The 6,000-nt window shown below is 37.5% G+C and overlaps 1 long non-coding RNA gene across 1 annotated transcript in view; it reads right to left on the bottom strand.

The window, feature by feature from the left end:
- Window positions 1–4,804: 4,804 nt before the first annotated feature.
- Window positions 4,805–6,000, bottom strand: part of LOC150047329 (uncharacterized) — a 138,143-nt gene continuing 136,947 nt past the window's right edge. The window contains exon 3 of the long non-coding RNA XR_016539389.1: window positions 4,805–4,951. This is a non-coding gene — a long non-coding RNA (uncharacterized LOC150047329). The remainder of the gene's footprint in view (window positions 4,952–6,000) is intronic.

Genomic DNA, 6,000 nt, shown 5'->3' with positions numbered 1-6,000 from the left:
ATGATATTTGCCAGATAGAAGGTGCATTAATTCACATATATTGATACCCTTTCACATGTCTTGGTCCCCATTACCCTCCCCTCCACACCGCCCCCCCGTCTTGGTTTTTTTCTTTTTAAAAGAAAAAAAGAACAAAGTATTCAGGAACTTTCCCTAATCTATGTCTGAAACAAAAAAATGAAGTGCTAAAGTAATTTCCTAATTAATCATGCAAAAGAACCATCCCTTGTTAGCAACGAGAGCCCTTGGGGAAGGAGAGGCGCTTGGCCACATAGGCCAATGGAAAAGTAGGAACATTTGCTGCTCATTCTAGAAGAAGAACGGCTTCTTGGGAATTGACTTTCTCTCTCTGTGCTTCCTGCCCACCCCCTTCATCTCTACCATTAGGGTAAGCACGCAGCCCAGCATGCCACTAGGAGAAAACCTGTCAGGAAGAAAACCACTTAAGAATGAAACCTGACTGCAGGAATCTGAGTAGACAGAAAGAATCTGTCTTTGTGAGCTCACAGAAGAAATAAGCTAAGACAGACCCTGAAGCATCTCTTTGGACACGGTGATAAAAAAAAAATATTAATGCCTTTTCTCTCTAAGCAAGACAATTTCTTTATTTTTTTAAATTGTTATTATAAAGTGATACACAGAGGAGTTACACTTACATAGGTCAGGTAAATAGTACATTACTTTTTTGTCAATGTCACCCCCTCCCTGGCTCTTTCCCAGTTTTTCCCTCCCATTCCAACTCACAAGTTACCTAGTTCATGTTCCACATAGTGTTCAGTGAGTAACCACTGCTATGTAAGTCAGACAATTTCTGCCACAGTACCAAGGCACCCACATTAATTACAGAGTGTACACTTAGCAAACATGAGCAAGAGTGAAAGCTTTTTTGTTTAGGTTCAGAAATTATGTAGGTCACATGTGAAACTTTTCAATCTTAATGTCTATTCTCCAGGAAAAACAGTCCCTTAAAAATTGTTTTTTTTTTTTAAACTCTTCTCCCTCCCTCAAGGATACTGGTAAATAGAAGTCAGGAGTCACGCACACATCAGAACAATCCTAAGCCTACAATCCTAACCCTGTCAGCAGAATTACGAGGCTTTTCCTGGGGATTTCGACCAATGCGGTCACATGGCAATGTGCAAGAAAAATGGGAGCACAGAGTTTCATAAAAGGGAAGTGCACATCAATGTGAAACACATCAGAAAAGAAAAGAGAACAGAAAATATCAAAAATTAAACTTTATTTGATTTCAATGTTATTGCTGCCTTTTGAACATAGGGTACTCTGATACCCACGGGGGTCTTAGTGTTAGGTTGAAATTTAAATAATAAATAAGGAGAAGGGAAAGGTTAATACACTGCATGGTTAATTGGAGATAACTAAAATTCTATTGTCATTTTATCTACATTACAATCTTAACATGGAATCTTTATTATCCTTGTGTCTCTAGGATATGTTCTTCAAACATGTCTCTTGAAATCTCTAGCCGTGACTCTAAATGTCTGTCAGTACATCTATTTATTGGCCTATGTCAGTCAGTATGCCTTGTCAATTGGTCTGTCTGTCTGCCTGCTTGCCTATCTATCTATCTATCTATCTATCTATCTATCTATCTATCTATCTATCTATCTATCTGTATTTTTTGTCTTTTCTTTTTTTGGTACTGGGGATTGAACCCAGGACATTGCACTCACTAGGCAAGCATTTTGCCACTGAGCTACATCCCAGTCCTGTCTGTCTGTCTGTCTGTCTGTCTATCTCTCTGTCTGACTTTGTGACAAGGCTTCAAATATTTCAAGAAATTTATCAGTAGAAGCTGAACTGGGATTAAAATTTCCCTTGACACAATATTCTAGACAAACATCGAAGTGTTTTTGGCCATAATAGGGTTGGTTTCTTGCTAATTTTCTATTTTACCATGGCCAAGGAGTTTTGTTATGCCACCATATCACTCTGAAATCTAAACAATAGGGCTGGTAAAGATCAAACATCCCAGGAAATCAGAATTCTCAGAATTCTCTAGCAAGAGCAAAATGAGGCGATTTCTCTTGAGAGGTAGAATGAATAATAGAAATTACCTAATAATGTCTGAGGATGCGCAGTTGACCAGTTGCTCTCTCTCCTGATACTTGTGAGCTATGCTGCCTTAGAAATTTCCTTAGTCTATCTAGGACTCAGATTTCCTTTTCATAAACTGAACAGAATTATAGTGACTTTGCAGTATTGATTATTATCTCCAACCACACAATGCAGGAGCCTAACATATAGTGGGTATTTAGTGAATGGTAGCTATTATTATTTTGTGTGATTGATTTTACCCTGACACAACTCCCGAGGTTAAGAAAAGCATTTTGATGCCATGCAAAAATGCATATTTAAAGTAAGCAAATGAAGAGTTTTCATCAATCCTAGCACAGGGAAATAAGAGAAAATAGAAATGGAACAGTGGCCACTCCTCTTAAGAGACCAAACGCTCTCCTTTCTTCTGCTATCTATAATGGAAGGGTAAATGAAACTATAGTCAGGGATCAGACAGACAACATATATGATTGAAGCAGTTAAACATCCAGGTTCTAGGCATGTTTGCCTTCCCAAATCCTCTATCTCCTACCTCCTTGGCTGTGCCTTGCGTCAATGATGGGGTTTATCTATGTAAGATGCATTCCCCACATCCCTGGGCCAGTTGATTTCAGTAGAATGAAGTCAAGGCAGGTGCTGACAAGATTGAAATAAAAGAGAAGTGTGAAGAGGAACACTGAGATATTTCCATTCTCCTCATCCCTCCTCTCTTTATATATCTGATTGTTTTTTCAGCAATAGCTTTCCTACTTAGAGCTACCAGTACCTTCAAGAAAGCAACATGTTTCTTACCACACCATCTGAACAGTAGCTTCTTTCTCAAGTCTGGGTTATTCACAGTCCTTTGTGATTCTTTCATTTCCTCCATCTGGTTTTGTGTGTTATCCTTAATAGTTTTCTGTATTTCTGAGTAGACTCTAGTCGTTGCAATCTGCAAGTGTAGATACTGATTTCAGAACTGTTTCAAGTGTAAGGATTGAGGGAAGTGGTAGGAATCTTCTGGTCACTTGGTCTTTGCCTGTAGCCAATTGGTGTTTTCTAAGAATTTGAGTTTGGTGTGGTCAACTCTTCCATGTTTCCAAGAGATACTGAATACTTGGATTTCTGATGTTATTTACAAACCACTGGCCTTCTGGAGTTTTTAATATTGCAGGTCAGATTAAACACCTCTTTGGCTTGCTTCCTATAATTTAAAAGTCAGAAATTTGTTGTTTCTACTTGCTATTAATACTCAGAGAAGCATTTGTTACTCCTGTCAACATGCATCATTCTCTGCCAAGTTTGTGTGCAGAGGGCCCAGTAGCTATTTTAAGAAAGATTATTTATTCTCTTATGCTAGTTTGGGTGGTAGTAAGCATTGTAACAAATAAAAGGTCCATATTTTAGCAATGACACAATAGAAGTTTTCTTACATTGGTGCAATAATTTAGTGAAGTTGCTCTCTTTTGGACAAAGATTCTTATGTCTACAGGGAACCAAGATTATAGCACTGTCATGATCTTAGAATGTGGTGATTTCTCTGTTTAGCCACATGATTGATCAGAAGGTGTAAAAAACCATACCCACCACTGAACCATTTTGGAATCCATTCTTTGGGAAAGAATGAGTCACGTGACTATACCTGGATGGACCTTACCATCGGTTGGTTTTGTTTACCAGTCCCAACACCGTGTTCTAGGAAGGCTTCCTACAAAATCAGCTAACTCCACTACTTCCACACCACTTGCTCATCAGAATGACAACCTCACATGGGAGAAAATTCACATTTTAACTATCAAAACAGAAGCAATAATGACAGTCATCAAGTCATCCATATTGAAATATTACATGATTTAACAAAGAGAAAGGGCCACAAAAAGGGCAAAGCAGACATCGAAATCTCATTACAGCACAGTTTTGTGGGTTTTATTTTTCCCATTAGATTAATGTGCAATCTGAAACCTTGGAAGTATCTTAACTAACTTGTCTCTACCATCACAATCAATAAGTATTCTCTTTCCAGGACATGCATGCTATTTTGGAATTCTCTCAGAGTTGCTTTAGAGGAAATGTATCCCATTGCAATAAAATAAATGGCATTGCATTCACAGGGAGGGGCAAAGTAGAACAGGTGAAAAATTTGGGGAAGAGGTAAAAAGTATTGTAAAGATTTAGCTCTTATGTTTACACATATTTTTAGTCAAATTAACCCAGAAAACAGTCAAATATTTAGTTAATGAGCTATGAAATTCCCTACAATTGTCATAGTTTTCTACAAAAAGTCAGATTTAATGGTTTGGAGTTATTTGCCTGGATTTGTAGTCTGGAATTAGTCAACCCTGAGAATGAAACACTACCCTAGCTCCTGAATTCACACATCTATTCTTATAAGAATCCTTTGTGAATGCCTACGCTGCATTACTCACCAAGGTAAATATGAAAATCAGAAGAAAGAATAATAGCTACTATTCATTTAGTATCTACTTTGAGCCAAGTGCATTCATCAACAAAGGTATGCTTTACTATTATGCTTCCAAAGTGTTGCCTGATTTCTATACTGGAAGGAGAGACCCCAAGACATTGTAGAATTTTCTCATGCTCATGAGCTGGTTTGAAGGTGATCTCAATGAATCCACAGCAGTCTGCCTCTGACTGAAACTCAAGCTTCTTCTGCTTTTACCCCCAGTCTTCTTCCTGACTTACAAAAAATGTATGAAATTCTTCTCATCAAACACAGGAGAGATAAAAGATAGTGATAAAGTAAGTAGGAAAATGTGAGTAGTGGGTGTATTTTAATGTCCATTTAGTCTATTTATATAGTAGTTGGTTCAATAATTCACAACTTTACAACTGTTTTCTTTCTTGGTTATTCCACAAAGCCACTTCTTATCATCTGTAAAACACAAGTAAGTTTTAAAGATGTATCTGTGAATCATGGTAAAGGAAGAATAATGATACCATCTTTGACACTTGGAACTAACATGCATTTGAGTAGATGTAAACATTTATAACTCTGTTGGGATGTGTGACAATAATTAGCATATAAGTTTTTATGTGTGAATAAAGAACCTGCAAATAAATGAAAGTTAACTTTACTCTGAAATACTAATACATGGAAAGAAAAAAAAACTTCTGTCTTACTAAAGCACTTTCTGTGAGCTCAACATTCAATTTTTATTCCCCCTTACATTGTTTAGTTTTTCTATTAGGCCAAATTACAAGGCAAATTCACTCGTCATAACTAAGACCTATGTAGCTTTATGTCTACAGCCCTCTTCCAAATGCTTTAGCATGGTGACTAATTTAATGCACTGTCCCTATTTGGAGAAGAAGAAACTGAGGAAGGAAGTATGCAAATCACGTGTGTGAGGTCACTTGGGTTGGGAATATCAGAGCTATGAAGCAAACTGGGTTAGTGACTCAGGTGTGGTAGAAGGCTCTTGTAATCTCAGCTAAAGCAGGAGTATGATCAATTCTAGACCACTGACTTACTAAGATTATCATGCAATATTGTTTTAAAGGGTTGGGGATCATGTCGTTCAGACATAAGGCGTCAGGCTCTTCACTCTGCCTACTTCCTGCCCCTAGAGGCCCGTCACTGTTGACTGTAAGGAAAGTATAGTAGCATGAAGTCACAATTCTCCTGAATGGCTTTGAACCCACTAGAGACCCACAACCTAACCACCATTTAAATTGACATTAGTGCTAATTACTTTTAAGTAAGTTCCATATTTCACACATTGAACTCCTTTGCTGATTGAAAGAAGTAAGACAGATGAGATCATGAGAAGGTAAACTCAGTTTTGATAGATACTATTTTGATTTCTTATAACCCATGAAACTGTCCAATGAGATAAATAATTAGCCATCCCCATTTACCCAGAGATTTCCTTCCATGCCTGTGTCACAAGGAAATAGTATGCAATATGTACTCTCTCCTGG

The sequence above is a fragment of the Megascapheus bottae genome, chromosome 23, assembly GCF_031878675.1.
Source record: "Megascapheus bottae isolate mThoBot1 chromosome 23, mThoBot2.hap1, whole genome shotgun sequence".
NCBI classification, from domain to species: Eukaryota; Metazoa; Chordata; class Mammalia; order Rodentia; family Geomyidae; genus Megascapheus; species Megascapheus bottae.
This window is presented reverse-complemented; position numbering and strand designations above follow the sequence as displayed.